Genomic DNA, 24232 nt, shown 5'->3' on the forward strand with positions numbered 1-24232 from the left:
AGTATAATCAAATGTCAAAATAATCTGGAGAAGTTTTCTCTCAACATATGTACCCTGATTTATCAATGTCACTGCATTAAATTTAATAATAAAAAAATTATTTTAAAAAAACCCTCAAAATTGAGAAAACTGTATTCAATATTTGCATATGCATATGAGTTAGTAAAAGGACATCACTGAAGTTTAGCAGCAGGGCATCTTGTTCAAGGGTGGGGGCAGTCTTTGAAAACCACTAACCTAAAACCCCTCTCTGCATCTCCCCCTGCTGTCCATCCTATACTCTGTCAGGTAGGGAGCCAGTGGCCGGAGGCCTGTTGCCTCACTGTGTAATGCAACCTGAGTGAGCTACAAAAGGGTACTGCTTCACTTCTCCCCAGGCACGGGAACCAGAAGCACAGGGGGTTCTGGGAAATGTAGTCCAGCCTAGCCACATACACCTTACAAAGCCTCCACACCTAGCCTCCAAGGAGATCATATCACAGAGGCCAGAATAAAATGAGCCTACTAAAAAAAAATCTGTTGCCAATTGTGCTAGAACAGCAGCACTCCAAATTTTTGGTCTAGGGCCTCTTTTATATTTCTAACAATTATTGAGGATCCTGCAGATAGATCTTGTTTAAATAGACTATAACTATGGAATTTATCATCTTAGAAATTAAAAACAAGGCAACTAAAAATAGTTAATTTATAAATTTATTTAGAAATAAGAATAATAAGCCATTACATGTTAAGATAAAGACTATTTTTATGTTTAAAAAACTACATTTTTCAAAATAAAGAAATGTAGTAAGAAGTGGGACACTGTGTTTTATGTTTTTCAAATAGCTTGAATGCCTACCTTAATAGAAAACATCTGAGTGCCCATATCATTCTGCATCCATCCTGCTGTGACATAACTTGTCCTGTACCTCAGGAACATTCCATCTTAGACTCATAAGAGACCGAGTGTGGAAAGGCACGAAGCATCTTAGTGTCACCATGGAGATCATTCAGACTTTATGAGCTTTTTGAAAGGGTCTTGGACACCCCAGAGGTCTCTGGACCACACTTTGAGTACTAGAAAAAATGCATTTTCTTCTAATTTTGGTGATGTGTGCATAGGAAAAAAAGTATATATTGGAAGTGGACATACTAAGTTTCTGAGAGAAAACTCTGAAAAGCCCATAGTTATCTACAAGTGAAGCATTAGGGTGATTATCTGAACCACTGAAGTCTATGTAACATGCCAAGAACATTATTGGGAAATTCAAGTGGTTCCCCTTATTATTCCAAAAGCTACCAATATTCCACTTCATCTAATCTCTGCAGATACGAGTAAGAGTTGAAAGAACTGGAAAGAGAGAGGAATGGAAAAGAAATGTGGCAGGAAGAACGAAGAGGCAACGCAGCTGGAATTGGTTTCCTGGCCTCTCACTGTCGGTTTGCTAAGACGGTCGCAGGTTCTGAGCTGTGTGCAGTCCTTGGAAGGGGCTAGCCCTACGCGCAGTCTCACTGGGGTCCCAGCCCCATTTCAGTGCATTCCCCAGAGTGATGCATGGGGGTCCATAGAAGTAGCCTCACCATGGATACTCACACAGTTTCAATACCACCAACCAGTGGTGGGATTCAAATAACCTAACCGGTTCTCTACCCTAATGACCGTTTTAAGTATAAAAATGATATACTGAAAGGTAGTTTATTATTTCACACATTTAATACTTAAATAAGAACAATAAAAGAGGTACACAAAACTAAATTATATTATAAGAAAGTTTTAAAATATTAATAAAAAATATTAAATAATACCTGGCAAAAACAATAAAACTGTTATTTAAGGTATTTCCAATGACAGCTTGTCACTCCCTGGTTGTTTGGCACTTTTTCTCTTCATGTTATATATTTGTTTACTGGAGTAACAAACGTAAGGGAATTAGAATGTAATATTTCATCAAAGTATAATGAGTTTTATGAAATGAATACATAAATATTACAAGCATAGTTCCGTCAAATTTTTTCACCTATGGATGGAATGAACCTACGTGCGCTTAGAGTATGCTGTTGTGCAGATAAATGTTAAAAAAGAGTAAAGAATGTAAATATGTGATTTCCACATTGGGCAGCTGCCCAGGCGCCCACCTTAGAGAGAACCCTGATTACAAGTGCCATTTTAACAACCGGTTTGCCAAACTCAACAAAAAATTAGGTATCAGTTCTGCCGAACCAGTGCAGAGCAACTGAATCCCACCACTGCCCCCCCAGCCATCCCTGCTGTGTTTATTAGAAGACTATATAGACCACGTTATTGCACCATCTGCCTTTTTACTGTTGAGGCTTTCATGTGGCTCAAATAGTTTTCCAGTGATTTTCAAGTACCAATTTCTTTTTAAGTTGGTTGTAGAGCAAACTTACTTCCAGAAAATAGAAACCTATTTATTAAGAAGCTAACTACTGATCAAAATGATAATGTGAATTCTTGTAATATATTATTTTAAACATCAAAAACTTTATTTAGAATAAGAATCCTCTAAAAAATCAAAATTTTTTCTTCACCAAGTTCTGGTTCCCAGCCCAGTTTTCAGAAATATGTTGAAAAAGTACCAGCTTGTGATACCAACCATGCAGACATTATTTGGGCATAGACTCATTTTCATGGTCATTACCCTCTCAGTGAACCTTTATGGAATAAAGACAATGTTGTGATCAATGTTTTCTTCATATTTTTAAAATGCAATATGATTTTGTTATAAATTAAAATGATAAACTATGCATCATGGTTTTTTCTGATTCTAAAACTGTTGCATATTTTTTTTACCAAAATTGGATAATACAGGATATTAAAAACACACCTGTAAACCTACTATGAACATTTTAGTGTATGTCTTCCCAAATATTTTTCTAAGCCTATATGTATATAGTATATACAAGGACTCATTTACATTTACATGACTTTTAAACAAAATTTAGCATGAACCCAATTTTTTTTTTAATTTAATGTATTGATTCCAGCAAGAAAGGAAAGGAGAGAGAAAGACAGGAACATCAATCTGTTCCTATAAGTGCCCTGAGCTGGGATTGAACCAGCAACCTCTGTGCTTTGGGAGGATGCTCTAACCAACTGAGCTTGCCAGCCAGGGCTAACTCAAAGTCTTGACAAACCTTGGGCATCCATTCTGAGTGTCCCAGTGAGCTGAGGTTTTTCCTGCTGGCAAGGAGGAGCTGGTTAGTGTCCCTGTAAGAGAAGGACTTTGAGGAGAGACACTAGTCATGCCCCTGGAGCACAGCCCATGATGGTCTCGTCCCCCAGAGTTTCCCCATAGGGAGGAGTAGGTGCCTGGAGACGCAAGGCTTTGCGTCCCAGTGAGTCAGTGATGGGCATGGGTGTGAAGTGGTTTGGGATGCAGGGCATTGTTGATTCTCAGTCAGAAGGAGGAGGGACCCACGCCCACCTCAGCAGTTCACGGGAGGCATAGCAGGGCTGGGCATTCAACCTCAGAAAAGTGGTGGGTTCAGACAGCGTAAATGGCCAGGAAGGAGGGCCAGACCGAGGCGGAGCAGCCCTGTGTACCCCTCTGAGAGCACCCCAATTACAAATGCTGAGGAAACTAGAGGGGGGAGCAAAAGAGCAGGTGAGAAACGAGAAGCTGTGTGCATGCGTGAGCATCATGGGGAGCTGGCGCATGCGGTTATGGGGCTGAGGACTTCCACAATCTGCTGTCAGCGAGCAGGAGACACAGGAAGCTGCTGGTGTAAGACTCCGTCCAGGTCCGTGAACATGAGAATCAGCAGGGTTGACAAGGCTGATGGTGCAAGTCCTGGTTGGAGGGCAGGAGAAGGCCAAATCCCAGTGCATACAGGCTGGCCCTCGGTGCATTGGGCGATGCTCGCTCACGTCAGGGAGGATGAGCTGCTTTACCCAGTCTAAGACCCATATGTTCATTTCATCTGGAAACACCCTCACAGATACACAAGGAAGTAACATTTAGCCAAATAGTGGGGCACATGTGGTCCAGTCAGGTTGACACATGAAACTAGCCATCCCACCCCATCAAGGAGACAGACCCACAGGGCCCAGGGCCCAGAGACTTTCCCAGCCCGCTGTTCCTGCAGGCCTGCCCTCGTCTGAAACTGGTGTCACAGGAATCTGAGCCTCACGTGGAGGGGACGAGGACACCATGTGGGATGTTGCCTACAATGAAGTCAGAAGAGCGACTGGGGACACACCTGGCTGCCATGTCCCCAAAGGCTCCGTGTTTCCTCAGGATCAGATCCAAACTCTTTCTTAGGCTCACCATGCCCTGCAGCTCCTTGGCCAGGTGTCTGCCCACTGGCCACATTCAGAGGGGCTGAGCTGCTGGCTGCCTTCTCTCAGCAACGGGTTGCTTAGAAATTCAGCTCCTTATAACATGCTTCTGCTCTTTCTTCATTAGCTAATTCTCACACCTCCCCCAGAACTCTTCTTCACTGTACCCATCTGTAATGGGTCCAAGTCTGGGTCAGGTGTCCCTTCTGTATGTCCAATGGCACCCTGATAGGCCCATCATCTTAGCCCCACCCCAATCAGCTATCCAACTGTGGGTAAGTTCTGTGGCTCAGTGAGTTTGCAGCTTCTTCATCTGGGCTGAGAGAGATTGATAGGATGGTGTGAAGTCCTCTTGCTTGGGAACTATGATTCTCCAAATCCTTTCAGAAGTTGTTGAACCAGCTTCTAACTTCCCTACAGAGAAGGAGAAGCTGTGAAGAGAAGGAGAGATGCTGATCCTCATATTCACCTTTGTAAACTCTTTCCAGCTCTTTGCCCAAAGCAGGGAGCTTGGTTTCTGGACCATCCTGGTCTTGGTCACAAGACTAGAAGCTACTTGGGTTGATGCAGCAAGAACAAGACAATCAGGAGATAAGAAAATATGTCATCATTGCTAGTGCCCCATTGCTCATCTCCTTGCCCGCTTGAGGAGCATGTGGTGGAGATTAACCCACTGCTCCAAAGGGAAATCAATGCTCTAGAAACCAAACCTTCCTGTGTTCAGGCTACCCAGCCCAGGGCATCACACTCCAGAGACTTCCACTATTGAGTCTCTTTCCAGGAAGGAGAAAGATCACCAAAGGCCTGCTATTGAATAATCAAAACAGAATTTTCTTTAATTCATTGTTTTATTATAGCTCCTTCCAGATGACAAACTCTCCAGGTAGAAAACTAGAGCAACTAGGCATTCATAACTCCTTCCAAAAACAGCACAACTGTCCTTGCAAAGAGGGTGTGGGGATAACTAATAGTGAAGTTCAGAGAGCTGGCTTTTGGGCACCTCCTCCACCCAAACTGTCTTGTTATATTCTTCTTAAAATTTTTCTGTTTTAGCCTGACCAGGCGGTGGTGCAGTGAATAGAATGTCAGACTGGGATGCGGAGGACCCAGGTTTGAGACCCCGAGGTTGCCAGCTTGAGCGCAAGCTCATCTGGTTTGATCAAGGCTCACCAGCTTGAGCCCAAGGTCACTGGCTTGAGCAAGGGGTTACTCACTCTGCTGTAGCCCGCTGGCCAAGGCACATATGAGAAATCAATCAATGAACAACTAAGAAAGCGCAACAAAGAGATGTTTCTCATCTCTCTCCCTTCCTGTCTGTCTATCCCCATCTGTCTTTCTCTCTGACTCTCTAAAATAAATAAGTAAATAAATAAATAAATAAATAGAATATTTCTGTTTTGAAATATTTTTAGTTTTATATCTCACCTATGCATGAAATCATACAATTCTTAGCTTTTTATGATATACTTGTTTCACTTAGTATAGTGTTCTCAAGGTATAAAACTGTGACTCGTGGACATAGATAAAAGTGAAGTGGTTATCAGTGGGAGGGGGAGGTGGGCAAGGTGGAATAAGGGGACAAATATATAGTGACAGAAAATTATTTGACTCTGGGTGATAGGTACACAATATAATCAACAGTTCAAATGCCATGGACAATGTTCACCTGAAACCTATGTACTCATATTGATCAATGTCAGCCATTAAATTTAATTTCTAAATTTAAAAAATCAGAAAAGAAAAGAAAATTTTTCCTAACCTGGTAAAGGAAAAAAAAAACACACAAATCCAGGAAGCACAGAGAGACCCAAACAAGATGAACCCAAAAAAGCCACACCAAGATCCATCATAATTAAAATAACAAAGTTCAAGTCCAAAAAAAAATCTCAAAATCTTCAAGAGAAAAGCAGTCAGCTACTTACAAAGCAGCTCCCACAAGGCTGTCAATTGATTTCTCAACAGAAACATTTCAGGCCAGAAGGGACTGATATGAAATATTCAAAGTGATGAAAACCAAGATTACAGTCAAGAATACATTAACCAGCAAGGTTATCACTTAAAACTAAAAGAGAAATAAAGAGCTTCTGAGACAAAAGAAAAGCTAAAAGAGTTTGTTACCATCAAACAAATAATACAGGAAATGTTAAAGGGCCTGTTTTAAGGAGGAGAAGAAGGAGGAGGAGGAGGAGGAGGAAGGAAACAGAGGAACATAGTTAAAAGAATAAAATGGCAATAAATACATACCTTTTTAAATGTAAATGGCTTAAATGCTCCAATCAAAATACAGAGGATAGCTGAATGGATAAGAAAGCAAGATATATATATATATGCTGTCTATAAGAGACCCTTCTCATACCAAAAGATACATACAAAGATGAAAAAAAATATTTCATGCATTAAAAATGAAAAAAAAGCTGAGGTAGTAATGTTTATCTCTGACAAAATAGACCTTAAAACAAAGGCTATAGTAAGAGATAAAGAAGGTCACTACATAATGATAAAGAGAGCAATCCAACAAGAGGATATAACTATTGTAAATATTTATACACCCAGTGTAGTACCTGAATATGTAAAGCAAATCTTGATGGGCATAAAGGGAGAGATCAACAGCAATACAGTCATATTAAGGGACTTTAACACCCTATTGACATCAATGGGTAGACTTCCAGTCAGAAAATCAACAAGAAAACAGCGGCCTTAAATGACACACTAGATCAGATGGATTTAATAAATATCTTCAGAGAATTTCACCCCAAAGCAGCAGAATATACATTCCTTTCAAGTGTACATGGAACATTTTTTAGGGTAGATCACTTGTTAGGACACAAAACCAGTCTCAATAAATTTAAGAAGATTGAAATTATATTAAGCAGCTTCTCTGATTATAATGGTGTTAAACTAGAAATCAATCACAAGAAAAAAACCTGAAAACACACAGACATGGAGGCTAAATAACGTGTTACTAAACAATGAATGGGTTAACAATGAGATGAAGGAACAAAGCAAAAGATAGCTTGACGCAAATAAAAATGAGAACAAAGCAACCCAAAATCTAAGGGACACAGCAAAAGCAGTCCTAAGAAGAAAATTAATAGCCTACTTAAGAAACAAGAAAAATCTCAAATGAACAATAACCTTACACATAAAGGAACTTGAAAAAGAACAACAAACAAAGCCCAATATGAATAGAAGGAAGGAAATAATAACAATCAGAGCAAAAAGAAATGATATAGAGACTAAAAGAACAATACAAAAGATCAATACAACCAAAAGCTGATTCTTTGAAAAGATAAGCAAGAGTGACAAACCTTTAACCAGACTCATAAAAAAAAATAATAAAAAGAGAGAGAGGACCCAAATAAATAAAATCAGAGATGAAGGAAGTAACAACAGACACCAAAGAAATAAAAAGTATTGTTAGAAAATACAATGAGGGTATGGAGTGACGTCAGAGAAATGGCGCCATGAGGAGCACGATCGACAAATCTCCCCAAAATTTCAACAAGTTCATCAACCAGAGACAGAAAAATCTATCCTTGGAGCATCCGGGAGTTCTACACACTGAAAGCGAAGTGCTATCAACAAGACCACCCTCAGATGCCATTAAGAAAAAGGAAATCGAATATCATGGGTACAAAAGATAGAGAAGTAGCACAGATAGATGTGGAAAAATCTATGGAGAAAAAATTTAATATATTGGAAACCTTGGAGCTAAATGACAGAGAATTTAAAATAGAAATCCTAAAAATACTCAGAGATATACAAGAAAACACAGAAAGGCAATTTAGGGAGCTCAGAAAAAAACTCAGTGAACACAAAGAATATATTACCAAGGAAATTGAAACTATAAAAACAAATCAGAGATGAAAAACTCAATCCATGAACTGAAAAACGAGGTAACAAGCTTAGCTAATAGAACAGGCCAGAAAGAAGGTAGGATTAGTGACATAGAAGACAAGCAACTTCAGGCACAAGAGAGAGAAGAAGAGAGAGACTCAAAAATTTAAAAAAAAAATGAGAAAGCCCTACAGGAATTGTCTGACTCCATCAAAAAGAATAACATAAGAATAATAGGTATATCAGAGGGAGAAGAGAGAGAAATGGAATGGAGAACATACTCAAACAAATAATAGATGAGAACTTCCCAAGCCTGTGGAAAGAAATAAAGCCTCAAATTCAAGAAGCAAACAGAACACCGAGTTTTCTTAACCACAACAAACCTACTCCAAGGCACATCATAATGAAAATGGCACAAACCAACGACAAAGAAAAAATTCTCAAGGCAGCCAGGGAAAAGAAGAATACAACATATAAAGGAAGGCCTATTAGATTATCATCAAATTTCTCAACAGAAACTCTACAAGCTGGAAGAGAGTGGACCCCAATATTTAAAGCCCTGAAAGAGAGGAACTTTCAGCCACGAATATTATACCCATCAAAGCTATCCTTCAAATACGAAGGAGAAATAAAAACATTCACAAATACAGAAAAGATGAGGGAATTTGTCATCAGAAAACCCCCACTCCAGGAAATACTAAAGGGGGTTTTCCAACCAGATTCGAAAAACAAAACAAGACCACAAGTAAAAGCTCCACCAAGAATACAATAAAACCAAATTTAAACTATGACAACAAAAGCAAAAAAAAAGGGGAGAGGATGGAGATTAACAGTAGCAACGGACAATGAAGTGCAGAAACACTCAGAAGATAGGGTTCTACAATGAATATGGTAGGTACCCTTTTTATTACTTAATGGTAACCACCCTGGAAAAAACCACCACAGAAGCACATGACTTAAAAACGGTAGCAACAGAGGAAAGAAGTATGGAATACAAACAAACAAAAACAAATGATAGAAAAACAAAAGGGAAGAATTAAACAAGATACAAAACTAACAAAAAGCAATTTATAAAATGGCAATATGGAACCCACGAGTGTCAAAAATTACACTAAATGTAAATGGATTAAACTCACCAATAAAAAGACACAGAGTAGCAGAATGGATTAAAAAAGAAAATCCAACTGTATGCTGCCTACAAGAAACACATCTAAGCAACAAGGATAAAAACAAATTCAAAGTGAAAGGCTAGAAAACAATACTCCAAGCAAATAACATCCAAGAAAAGCAGGTGTAGCAATACTCATATCTAATAATGCTGACTACAAGACAAAAAAAGTACTCAAAGACAAAAATGGTCATTTCAAATGATTAAGGGGACATTCAATCAAGAAGACATAACAATCCTTAATATATATGCACCAAACCAAGGAGCACCAAAATATATAAGACAGCTACTTATTGACCTCAAAACAAAAACTGACAAAAATACAATCATACTTGGAGACCTCAATACACCGCTGACGGCTCTAGATCGGTCATCCAAACAGAAAATCAATAAAGATATATTGGCCTTAAACAAAACACTAGAGCACCTGGATATGATAGACATCTACAGGACATTTCATCCCAAAGCGACAGAGTATACATTTTTCTCTAGTGTACATGGAACATTCTCAAGAATTGACCATATGTTGGGCCACAAAAACAACATCAGCAAATTCAGAAAAATTGAAATTGTACCAAGCATATTTTCTGATCATAAAGCCTTGAAACTAGAATTCAACTGCAAAAAAAGAGGGAAAAAACCCCACAAAAATGTGGAAACTAAACAACATACTTTTAAAAAATGAATGGGTCAAAGAAGAAATAAGTGCAGAGATCAAAAGATATATACAGACAAATGAAAATGACAATATGACATATCAGAATCTCTGGGATGCAGCAAAAGCAGTAATAAGAGGGAAGTTCATATCACTTTAGGCCTATATGAACAAACAAGAGAGAGCCCAAGTGAACCACTTAACTTCACACCTTAAGGAACTGGAAAAAGAAGAACAAAGACAACCCAAAACCAGCCGAAGAAAGGAGATAATAAAAATCAGAGCAGAAATAAATGAAATAGAGAACAGAAAAACTATAGAAAAAAATTAATAGAACAAGGAGCTGGTTCTTTGAAAAGATCAACAAAATTGACAAACCCTTGGCAAGACTCACCTAGGAAAAAAGAGAAGGACTCATATAAACAAAATCCAAAATGAAAGAGGAGAAATCACTGTAGACATCATAGATATACAAAGAATTATTGTAGAATACTATGAAAAACTTTATGCCACCAAATTCAACAATCCAGAAGAAATGGATAAATTCCTAGAACAATACAACCTTCCTAGACTGAGTCATGAAGAAGCAGAAAGCCTAAACAGACCAATTAGCAGGGAGGAAATAGAAAAAGCTATTAAAAAACCTCCCCAAAAATAAAAGTCCAGGCCCAGATGGTTATCTAGTGAATTCTATCAAAGAAGACTTGGTTCCTATTCTACTCAAAGTCTTCCAAAAAATTGAAGAAGCAATACTTCCAAACACATTTTATGAGGCCAGCATAACCCTCATACAGAAACCTGGCAAGGACGGCACAAAAAAAAAAAAACTACAGACCAATATCTCTAATGAATACAGATGCTAAAATAGTAAACAAAATACCGGCAAATCGAATACAACAACATATTAAAAAAATAATACATCATGATCAAGTGGGAATCATCCCAGAATCTCAAGGATGGTTCAACACACGTAAAACGGTTAACATAATACACCATATCAACAAAACAAAGAACAAAAACTACATGATCTTATCAATAGATACAGAAAAGGCATTCGATAAAATACAACACAACTTTATGTTTAAGACACTCAACAAAATGGGTATAGATGGAAAATATCTCAACATGAAAAAGGCCATATATGATAAACCATCATCCAACATCATATTAAATGGCATAAAACTGAGGACTTTCCATCTTAAATCAGAAACAAGACAGAGTTGTCCACTCTCTCCACTTTTATTTAACATGGTGCTAGAAGTTATGGCCAGAGCAGTCACACAAGAGAAAGAAATAAAAGGCATCCATATCAGAAAAGAAGAAGTAAAGGTATCCCTTTTTGCAGATGATATGATCCTATACATCGAAAACCCCAAGGACTCCACAAAAAGATTACTAGAAACAATAAACCAATATAGTAAGGTTGCAGGATACAAAATTAACATACAAAAGTCCATAGCCTTTCAATATGCCAACAATAAAATATTAGAAAACAAACTCAAAAAAATAATTCCCTTCACAATTGCAACAACAAAAAAAAAATCTAGGAATAAACATAACAAAGAATGTAAAGGACCTATATAACAAAAACTACAAAACATTGATTGTTAAAGGAAATCGAAAAAGATACAATGAGATGGAAAAATATTCCTTGTTCTTGGATAGGAAGAACAAATATAATCAAAATGACCATATTACTCAAAGCAATTTATAAATTTAATGCAATTCCCATCAAAATTCCTATGACATTTTTTAAAGAAATGGAACAAAAAATCATCAGATTTATATTGGAACTATAAAAAACCCCAAATAGCCAAAGCAATCCTAAGGAAAAAGAATGAAGCTGGGGGCATTACAATACCTGACTTCAAACTATATTATAGGGCCACAACAATCAAAACAGCATGGTATTGGCAGAAAAATAGACACTCAGACCAATGGAACAGAATAGAAAGTCCAGAAATAAAACCACATATATATGGTCAAATAATTTTCGATAAAGGGGCCAACAACACACAATGGAGAAAAGAAAGCCTCTTCAACAAATGGTGCTGGGAAAACTGAAAACCCACATGCAAAAGAATGAAACTCGACTACAGCTTGTCCTCTTGTACTAAAATTAATTCAAAATGGATCAAAGACCTAAATATAAGATCTGAAACAATAAAGTACATAAAAGAAGACATAGTTACTAAACTCATGGACCTGGGTTTTAAAGAGCATTTTATGAATTTGACTCCAAAGGCAAGAGAAGTGAAAGCAAAGATAAATGAATGAGACTACATAAGACTAAGAAGTTTTTGCGGCCCTGGCCGGTTGGCTCAGCGGTAGAGCGTCGGCCTGGCCTGCGGGGGACCTGGGTTCGATTCCCGGCCAGGGCACATAGGAGAAGCGCCCATTTGCTTCTCCACCCCCCACTCCTTCCTCTCTGTCTCTCTCTTCCCCTCCCGCAGCCGAGGCTCCATTGGAGCAAAGATGGCCCGGCGCTGGGGATGGCTCCTTGGCCTCTGCCCCAGGCGCTAGAGTGGCTCTGGTCCTGGCAGAGCGACGCCCCAGAGGGGCAGAGCATCGCCCCCTGGTGGGCAGAGCGTCGCCCCCTGGTGGGCGTGCCGGGTGGATCCCGGTCGGGTGCATGCGGGAGTCTGTCTGACTGTCTCTACCTGTTTCCAGCTTCAGAAAAATACAAAAAAAAAAAAAAAGATTAAAAAAAAAAGTTTTTCCTCAGCAAGAGAAACTGACAACAATATAAACATACAGCCAACTAAATGGGAAATGATATTTTCAAACAACAGCTCAGATAAGGGCCTAATATCCAAAATATACAAAGAACTCATAAAACTCAACAACAAACAAACAAACAATCCAATAAAAAAATGGGAAGAGGACATGAACAGACACTTCTCCCAGGAAGAAATACAAATGGCCAACAGATATATGAAAATATGCTCATCTTGCCTGACCTGTGGTGGTGCAGTGGATAAAGCATCGACCTGGAAATGCTGAGGTCGCCAGTTCGAAACCCTGGGCTTGCCTGGTCAAGGCACATATGGGAGTTGATGCTTCCTGCTCCTCCCTCCTTCTCTCTCTCTGTCTCTCTCTCCTCTCTCTCCCTCTCTGTCTCTCTCCTCTCTAAAAATGAATAAAATAAAATTAAAAATTAAAAAAAAAAAAGAAAATATGCTCATCTTCATTAGTTATTAGAGAAATGCAAATCAAAACTACAATGAGATACCACCTCACACCTGTTAGATTAGCTATTATTAACAAGACAGGTAATAGCAAATGTTGGAGAGGCTGTGGAGAAAAAGGAACCCTCATTGACTGTTGGTGGAGATGTAAAGTAGTACAACCATTATGGAAGAAAGTATGGTGGTTCCTCAAAAAGTGAAAATAGGGCCCTGGCAGGTTGGCTCAGCTGTAGAGCATTGGCCTGGCGTGCAGGGGACCCGAGTTCTATTTCCGGCCAGGGCACATAGGAGAAGCACCCATTTGCTTCTCCACCCCCCCTTCTTCCTCTCTGTTTCTCTATTCCCCTCCCGCAGCCAAGGCTCCATTGGAGCAAAGATGGCCCGGGCGCTGGGGATGGCTCCTTGGCCTCTGCCCCAGGTGCTAGAGTGGCTCTGGTCGCGGCAGAGCGACACCCCGGAGGGGCAGAGCATTGCCCCCTGGTGGGCAGAGCGTTGCCCCTGGTGGGCGTGCCGGGTGGATCCCGGTCGGGCGCATGCGGGAGTCTGTCTGACTGTCTCTCCCCGTTTCCAGCTTCAGAAAAATACAAAAATAAAAATAAAAAAACTGAAAATAGAACTACCTTATGACCCCAGCAGTCCCTCTACTGGGTATATACCCCCAAAACTCAGAAACATTGATATGTAAAGACACATGTAGCCCCATGTTCATTGCAGCATTGTTCACAGTGGCTAAGACATGGAAACAACCAAAAAGCCCTTCAATAGAAGACTGGATAAAGAAGATGTGGCACATATACACTATGGAATACTACTCAGCCATAAGAAATGATGACATCGGATCATTTACAACAAAATGGTGGGATCTTGATAACATATGGAGTGAAATAAGTAAATCAGAAAATAAAACAAGAACTACAGGATTCCATACATTGGTGGGACATAAAAACGAGACTAAGAGACATGGACAAGAGTGTGGTGGTTACTGGGGGTAGAGGAGAGGGGGGGCACAGGAGGGAAGGAAGGAGAGGGGAAGGGGGAGGGGGAGGGGCACAAAGAAAACTAGATAGAGGGTGACGGAGGACAATTTGACTTTGGGTGATGGGTATGCAACATAATTGAATGACAAGATAACCTGGACATGTTTTCTTTGAATGTATGTACCCCGATTTATTGATGTCACCCCATTAACATTAATAAAAATTTATTTATAAAAAAACAACAACAACAACAAAAAGAAAATACTATGAACAACTATATGCCAACAAATTGGACAATCTGGATGAAGTGGGTAAATTCTTAGAAACATACAATTTTACAAAACAGAATCAGAAAGAATTAGAGAATCTGAATAGACAGATTACAGCCAGTGAAACTGAAGGGATTTATTCCAGGGATGCAAGGTTAGTACAACATCCGCAAATCAGTAAACGTGACACACCAAATTAAAAAAAGGAAGGATAGGCCTTGTCCAGTTGGCTCAGTGGTACAGCATCAGTCTGGCGTGTGGATGTCCCAGGTTCAATTCCCAGTCAGGGCACACAGGAGAAGTGCCCATCTGCTTCTCCACCCCTCCCCCTCTAGCTTCTCTCTCTCTTTCTCTCTCTCCTCTCTCTCTTCTCCTCTCACAACCATGTCTTAAACGGTTTGAGCAAGTTGGCCCTGGCTCTGAGGATGGCTGCATAGCCTCCACCTCAGGCTAAGAAGAGCTCGGTTGCTGAGCAATGGAGCAATGCCCCAGATGGGCAGAGCATCACCCCCAAGTGGGTTTGTTGAGTGGATCCCGGTCCGGCGCATGCGGGAGTCTGTCTCTCTGACTCCCTTCCTCTCACTGAAAAAAAAAAAAAAAAAGGAAAGATAAAAAATCATATAATCTTATCAATAAGTAAAAGCATTTGATAAAATTCAGCATTCATTTATGTTGAAAACTCTCAGCAAAATGGGAATAGAGGGAACATACCTCAATATAATAAAGGCCATATATGACAAGCTCACAGACAAATCACACTCAATGGGCAAAAAGTACAAGCATTTTCCTTAAGATCAGGAAGAAGACACGGAGGGACCAGGCAGGTCTGCATCAGCTCTCTGTGGTGGGGACCTAGCCTCGCTGGGCCCATACTTCTGCACCCAGGGAAGTGCAGAGCTGGGTGTATACCCCCTGAAAGCACTGGTGCTCTAATTGTAAAGTTGTAAGTGAAAACCACAATAAATATACACAAACACAAAATCATTACATTGTACACCCAAAAGTAATATAATGCTGTGCGAGTTCTGCCTCAATTTAAAAACGACAGATTTAAAATTTTTTCACAAATGTCAGCATGAAGAATTCTGTTAGATGCAAGAAAGCATTTTTCCAGAAGAGAACGGGTTCGAGCAGAGCAGCTGTGACAGGGGCTGTGCAGACTCATCTGCTGACAAGCCTGAATAAAAGATGAGTCTTCTGCCATCCTGAACGGTTTGTGCCATTTGATCTTCACAAAGGTGGTGGTGAGGCTGGTGAAGAAGTTTGAAGCAGATCACCCAATCATGAACCTCTCAGGAAGTTTGATAAACATTACAGGCCTGAGGCTTTTCTTTCCAGACAACTGCACTAACTGCTCCAGACATGTAAGAAATACCAGTAAAATGAGTCATTATGAATGCATCTTGTCATCAAAATAATCATGGATGATAATCATTATTTTTATTTTATTTTATTTTGTTTAGCAAGAGACGGGAAGGGAGAGAGATGGGAAGCATCAACTCATAGTTGCAGCACTTTAGTTGTTCATTGATTGCTTCTCATATGTGCCTTGAACTAGAGGTAGGGGGAGAGGGCTCACTAGAGATGGGATTCAGCCGGTTTGTACCAGTTTGGCAGAACCGATACCTAATTTTTGTTGAATTCAGTGAACCAGTTCTTAACATGGCACTTGTAATCAGAGTTCTCTTTAAGGTGGGCACCTAGGCAGCCATCCAATGTGGAAATCACAAATTTACAATCCTTACTCTTTTTTTAAAGTTCATCTGCACAACAGTGTATTCTAAGCGCCCATAGTTACGTTCATTCCATCCATAGGTGAAAAAAAATGCAAGTGAGGACACTAATCAAGAACCAAAATAGAGGCCCTGGCCTCTATTGGCTGGCTCAGCAGTGGAGTGTCAGCCCCGCATGTGGAAGTCCCAGGTTCAATTCCCAGCCAGAGCACACAGGAGAAGCTCTCATCTGCTTTTCCACCCTTCCCCCTCTCCTTTCTCTTTATCTCTCTCTTCCCCTCCTGCAGCCAAGGCTCCATGGGAGCAAAGTTGGCCCAGGCACTAAGGATGGCTCCATGGCCTCCGCCTCAGGGGCCAGAATGGCTCCAGTTGCAATGGAGCAATGGCCCAGAGGGGCAGAGCATCGCCCCCTAGTGGGTAACACAGTGGATCCCAGTCAGGAGCATGTGGGAGTCTGTATTTCTGCCTCCCCACTTCTCACTTCAGAAAAATAAAAAAAATTTTTAAAAAAGACAAAGCAATATGGAAACATCTTAAATAAAAGTTTTATTGTTTTTCATCAGGTATTATTTAATATTTTTCATTAATATTTTAAAACTTTCTTATAACATAATCTAATTTTGTGTACCTCTTTTATTGTTCTAATTTAAATATTAAATGCATGAAATAAACTACCTTTCAACATATCATTTGTTTATACTTAAAAGTCACTAGGGCAGAGAACCAAATGGTTAAGTTATTTGAATCCCACCACTAAGGCTCACAGCCAAGCCAATGACCACTTGCTCAAACCAGCGACCTTTGGGCTCAAACCGGCAACCATGGGATCATGTCAATGATCCAATGCTCAAGCCAGCACCCTCAGGGTTTCGAACCTGGGTTTCGAATGCTCAGCATCCCTGGTCAATGCTCTATCCACTGCACCACCACCAGTCAGGCATACATTAGTATCTTATTAAGTGTGGCATATTAGGAGGTAAGGGGGAAGTACTTTCTGCAAAAAATAAAATTTTGTCCTAAAATTCTATAAATTCAAATCCAACAGGGGACATAGCTTTAGAGTAGTTTGAGCTTCCCTCTAGGAACCATCAAGAAATTACCCTCTTGCCTGACCAGGTAGTGGCACAGTAGATAGAGCATCAAACTGGGATGCCCAGCTTGAGCGCAGGCTCACCAGTTCGAGCGCGGGGTCACTGGCTTGAGCATGGGATCATAGACATGACCCCATGGTTGCTAGCTTGAGCCCAAAGGTCACTAGCTTGAAGTCCAAGGTCGCTGGCTTGAGCCCAAGATCGCTGGCTTGAGCAAGGGGTCACTGTCTTAGCTGGAGCCCTCCCCCCCATCAAGGCACATATGAGAAAGCAACCAATGAATATCTAAGGTGCCACAATGAATAATTGATGCTTCTCATCTCTTTCCCTTCCTGCCTGTCTGTCCCTCTTTCTGTCTCTCTCTCTGTCTCTCTCACACAAAAAAAGGAAAGAAATAAAGAAAAAGAAAGAAAGAGAGAGAGAGAGAGAGAGAAAAGAAAGAAAGAAAGAAAGAAAGAAAGAAAGAAAGAAAGAAAGAAAGAAAGAAAGAAAGAACCCCCTTGCTTTGTCTTAAAGACACTGACTGTCAGGTAAAATCAACTGCTTTCTGAAAAAAAGACATGGGAAACTCTCTCCGTACGGCTGCTCACTAGATAGGGATGTTTGGCCCTGCCTCCTCTCTGAGTCTATATTTAGCCTGAGCTGATTGGGTGAGGTCACATGTACCTAGTACATTCAGCCCAGAATATCAGCTATGATTTACTTCCAAAGCCAGTAATAAATCTCCCTGGTGGAATCGTATTTGGTTGCTGCTGGCTAGATTCCCGGTCTAAGAGTATTATGATTCAAAGCTATAAAGATTTAGAATGAAAATGGACAAGAGATATCTATACCTATAGATCAATCTGCTCCACTGATCACATCCTATAGCAAAAGATTAATCATTTAAAAATAGTATTAACTATGGTCATTTGTTCAAGGATCCACACAGTGAGGTGGGGGCTGGGGGCGGTGGAGAATCACTCTCCAATAATCATTCATTTCACTGTTTTCCTTCTGCGAGAAATAAATTACGGATTTCTTTCAGCTACTGAAAATGGCCATTCTCCCACAGCGGCAGGAAATATAACCCTAGTAGGTCTAAAGACATTAGGCCAAGTTAAACTTTGGGAAAATAGTGCCCTGGTCTTGGGATGAGGCCAGGGAAAATTCACTCCGTATCCATTTATGGTGACTGGGTTTGAGCTGGGGAGGGGCATCTTGGAAATGACAAGGTTCACGTCTGCATTCCAGTGACCATAGCCTGACCTAGTCCAGCTGAGGCCAGTCCATTTCACTGGGCTCATGGAGTTGAGGCTTGTGCCTTTCCAAATAGAGCTCCATGTTTCTTCCCAAGAAGAGCTAAGGACCTCCCATTCACCTGTGTACTCCCACCGTAAGCCAGCTTAGCATGGAAACCTCACTGGGCCCTTCTCAACAAGGATTCCTGATGGAAGAAAGCCCTGATGCCCTAAGGCAGGGGTCCCCAAACTTTTTACACAGGGGGCCAGTTCACTGTCCCTCAGACCGTTGGAGGGCCGGACTATAAAAAAAAACTATGAACAAATCCCTATGCACACTGCACATATCTTATTTTAAAGTAAAAAAACAAAACGGGAACAAATACAATATTTAAAATAAAGAACAACTTGGATAGGAAGAATAAATATAATCAAAATGGCCATATTACCCAAAGCAATATACAAATTTAATGCAATTCCCATCAAAATCCCTATGAGATTTTTTAAAGAAATGGAACAAAAAATCATCAGATTTATATGGAACTATAAAAAACCCTGAATAGCCAAAACAATCCTAAGGAAAAAGAATGAAGCTGGGGGCATTACAATACCTGACTTTAAACTATATTATAGGGCCACGATAATCAAAACAGCATGGTATTGGCAGAAAAATAGACACTCAGACCAATGGAACAGAATAGAAAGCCCAGAAATAAAACCACATATATATGGTCAAATAATCTTTGATAAAGGGGCCAACAACACACAATGGAGAAAAGAAAGCCTCTTCAACAAATGGTGTTGGGAAAACTGGAAAGCCACATGCAAAAGAATGAAACTCGACTACAGCCTGTCCCCGTGTACTAAAATTAATTCAAAATGGATCAAAGACCTAAATATAAGACCTGAAACAATAAAGTACATAGAAGAAGACATAGGTACTAAAATCATGGACCTGGGTTTTAAAGAACATTTTATGAACTTGACTCCAATGGCAAGAGAAGTGAAGGCAAAGATAAATGAATGGGACTACATCAGAATAAAAAGTTTCTGCTCAGCAAGAGAAACTGATATCAAAATAAACAGACAGCCAACTAAATGGGAAATGATATTTTCAAACAACAGCTCAGATAAGGGCCTAATATCCAAAATTTACAAAGAACTCATAAAACTCAACAACAAACAAACAAACAATCCAATAAAAAAATGGGAAGAGGACATGAACAGACACTTCTCCCAGGAAGAGATACAAATGGCCAACAGATATATGAAAAGATGCTCAGCTTCATTAGTTATTAGAGAAATGCAAATCAAAACTACAATGAGATACCACCTCACTCCTGTTAGATTAGCTATTATCAACAAGACGGGTAATAGCAAATGTTGGAGAGGCTGTGGAGAAAAAGGAACCCTCATTCACTGTTGGTGGGAATGTAAAGTAGTACAACCATTATGGAGGAAAGTATGGTGGTTCCTCAAAAAACTGCAAATAGAACTACCTTATGACCCAGCAATCCCTCTACTGGGTATATACCCCAAAACCTCAGAAACATTGATACGTGAAGACACATGTAGCCCCATGTTCATTGCAGCACTGTTCACAGTGGCCAAGACATGGAAACAACCAAAAAGCCCTTCAATAGAAGACTGGATAAAGAAGATGTGGCACATATACACTATGGAATACTACTCAGCCATAAGAAATGATGACATCAGATCATTTACAGCAAAATGGTGGGATCTTGATAACATTATAAGGAGTGAAATAAGTAAATCAGAAAAAAACAAGAACTACATGGTTCCATACATTGGTGGAACATAAAAATGAGACTAAGAGACATGGAAAAGAGTGTGGTGGTTACCAAGGGTGGGGGGAGGGAGGACATGGGAGGGAGGGAGGGAGAGAGTTAGGGGGAGGGGGAGGGGCACAGAGAACTAGATAGAGGGTGGCGGAGGACAGTCTGACTTTGGGCGAGGGGTTTGCAACATAATTTAATGACAAAATAACCTAGACATGTTTTCTTTGAATATATGTACCCTGATTTATTAATGTCATCCCATTACCATTAATAAAAATTTATTATAAAAAAAAAAAAAAAAGGGAAACTACAGACCCATTACCTCCAATGAACTTAGACCTAAAAGTCCTTAATAAAATATAAGCAAATGAACCTCTCAATGTATAAAATAATTATAAAAAAAATAAATAAATAAATAAATAAAATAAAAAAATAAAATAAAATAAAATAAAGAACAAGTAAATTTAAATCAACAAACTGACCAGTATTTCAATGGGAACTAGGCTCCTCTCACTGACCACCAATGAAAGAGGTGCCCCTTCCGGAAGTGCAGCAGGGGCTGGATAAATGGCCTCAGGGGGCCACATGAGGCCCGCGGGCCGTAGTTTGGGGACCCCTGCCCTAAGGCAACCAAAGTATGTAATAAATGAGCTTATGTCTTCTCCATCTACAATGGTACTAGCTATGTAGCATTCTTGAGGAAATTGAGAATACAGTCACCAAACGCTCACCTGTAGGCTAATTCTCTTGTGAAATCCAGGTTGAAAATGGCTGTGATTAGGAACCTTCACGAAAGGGATGGAATCTTGCAAGACCTCTGAACTGGACCCTGGCACTCCATCAATAGCATTGGTGAATACTGGGGTTTTTTCTGGATCTTACTCAGTCCTGGCTTGGAGATTATGTCTTTTGCCATCCAGTGAGGCCACCAAGATTTTATAGAAACCACTGACTTTGCTGTTCCAATGCTAACCCATCACCCTATTACTCCTGCTGCCGAGGGCAACCAGTCATACTGAGGAAACACATTACTGCTTCATCTGCTTTCTGTCTTGTGTGTAAAAATTCAAAGTGAGTTCTAAGGCATAAGGAGGTTGAAAATCTTAGCCAAAAGCAGGATTTATACAGAGATGTGTCTGTACCATTTTTCTTTTTAAAAACATACTCTCACTGGCTTTATGGTGTGGAGGTTACAACTACGAAACAGCCAGAACTGAGGCCGGCACTGCTCTATGTCTTATAACTTACATGTTCCCAAAAAAGTTTCTTAGCCTTTCAACATTGAATATATGGCAATAAATGACAGCACCTGAACATAAGGCAATAAATGATAGCACCTGAGGAATGGAAAACAAACAAGGTGAGTCCTTCAACTGCCCCAGCTTACAAACCTGAGCAAGTTATCAGACCACGAAGCAGACAGGAGGAACCCAGTGAAGTCCCTAGTTGAGGAGACAGAGGTGAGAGTCCAGGGGGGCAAAGATGGCTGGAGTTCACAGGACAGGACAGAGTACCAGAGAAGCAAGAGGGTCACAGAGAACCCCAGGGATCTGCAAGGGGTCACACATGAGTATTCATGTGTAGGAGGACACTACCCAAGGCCAATGAGAGGATTAAAGGGAACAAGTACCCAGTGCTCATACAGGGTCCAGATGACTGTGTATTTCCTCCACACAGACTGAATGACCACCGATCATAGCTCACAGGTAGAACAGGTAGAGGACCCAGGTGAGGAATTATTAACCCTAGACTAAACTCCTGTAGTCACAAATCTTAAAAGACTAGAAAGAATTAAAATGCTTCCACGAAACTTAACTGCATTTAAGAACAAAGTTGAAGAATATTTATAGAAATTCAGAAATATCCAGCACCAAACAAGATAAAATTCACAATGTCTGACATTGAGCCAAAAAGTATTGGGTACGCAAAGAAGCTAAATACAACCAAAAATAAGGATAAAAGCCAATCAAAAACCAACCCAAACTAACACAGATGGGAGAATGATCAGGGAAGAACATTAAGTTTATTTTAAAGATATTTTCCAGGTTTTAAGTTAAGTAGTGACAGGAAAATTATTTTTTAAAACCACCTAAGTCAAACTTTTAAATATGAAAACAACGTCTTAAGGGGGAAAAATAAACTACAATAGCAGATTAGAAATTACAGAAGAAAAGATTGGTGACCTTGTAGACAGCCTCACCTATGGTGTTTTGTAGATAAGTGTCAACCTGGAATGCTGAAGTCACAGGTTTGAAACCCTGGCTTGCCTGGTCAGGGCACATATGGGAGTTGATGCTCTCTGCTCCTCCCCCCCTCTTGCTCTCTCTCATTCTTTCTTCTCCTCTCTAAAAATGAATAAATAAAATCTAAAAAAAAAAAGCTGATCAACTTGAAATGTGGGGTGGGGCAGGTAATCATAATAAAGAATGAAATCAGAACTAGTAAGTTCTGGGACAACTTCAAAATATTTGACATACATTTAATTGGAGTTCCTGAAGAAGAGAGGAGTGAGGTAGACAGAAAAAATATTTGAAGAAATGATGAACAAAATTTTCCAAATTTAATGAAAACAGATGCAAAAAACTCAATAAATTCCAAGCACAAGAAATATAAGAAAAAAACATACAACTGCTTAAGACCAGTGATGAAGATGAAATCTTTGTAAAAGTCAGGGGGGAAAAAAGCATTACCATATTTCTCCATGTATAAGACACACCTTAATTTTGGGGCTCAAAACTGAAAAAAAAAATGTATTACTGTACATAAAGTTATTGAACTCAAGTTTTATTCATCATAAAATTCATACAACTCCTCATTCGTGCGAAAAAGCGGGAAATGCAAGTAAAATATCTACAACCACTGTAAAAGACGCACCCAGTTTTTAGATCCCCAAATTCTTTTGGAAAAGGTTGCATATTATACATGGGGAGATACAGTATGTATGTACAAAGGAACATGGTAAGCATCAAATTTCTCACCAAGATCTATGCACATGGGAAAGAGTGAGAAAGAAAAAAATAGTGCTCATCTGGAACTCAGTATACAGCAAAAATATCTTTAATCTTTAAAAGATAAAGTTCAAACTACTTCAGACTTACAAATGTTGAAAGAATTTCTCACCAGCAGACCTATATGTCAAGAAATATTAGAGTATGTCCTTCAAGCAGACAGATGATGGAACCAGATGGAAACAGGTGGCAAACAGATGGATAAATCACAGAAATAGAGAATGCATTTTTAAAATTTACATGGTTACTACTTATTGTTTAGATATTTTTAATAATATTTTGAGATATTTATTTATTTATTTATTTAGAAAATTAAATTTAACAGGGTGACCAAAAAGAGTACATAGATTTCAAGTAAACCAGAAACTGACAACAAAACAGACAGCCAACTAAGTGGAAGATGATATTTGCAAACAACTCTGATAAGGGGTTAAATCCAAAATATATAAAGAACTCACAAAGCTCAGCAACAAACAAGCAAACAATCCAATTTAAAAAATGGGGAGAGGACATGAACAGACACTTCTCCCAAGAAATACAAATGGCCAATAGATAAATGAAAAAAAAAATGCTCATCTTCACTAGCTATTCGAGAAATATTTTGAGATTTATAACAGACATGGTAGATAACCAGACATGGTGACTGGGAAGGGAGAGAGGGAAGCATGCAGCATTCTTACATTAGCCTTGCAGTGGTATAACATTGACTGAATGTAGCCCTGGCAAGTATACCACAAACCCTAAATTAACCAGTGGAATAACAAAGTTATCATTTCTAATTCTCCAACAAAGAGAAAAAATACAACTCAAAAATAGTAGGAATGGGAGAGGTAATACCACCACAAATTCCACATATCTTAAAAGGATGATAAGAAAATACTACGAATAACTTTATGCTAATACATTTGATCATTTGAATGAAATGGACAACTTCCTTAAAATTCACAAACTACCAAAGCTCACTCAAGAAGAAAGAGATAACATGATAGATATAACATATAGGAAGTG

The sequence above is a fragment of the Saccopteryx leptura genome, chromosome 2 (assembly GCF_036850995.1).
Source record: "Saccopteryx leptura isolate mSacLep1 chromosome 2, mSacLep1_pri_phased_curated, whole genome shotgun sequence".
NCBI lineage: Eukaryota > Metazoa > Chordata > Mammalia > Chiroptera > Emballonuridae > Saccopteryx > Saccopteryx leptura.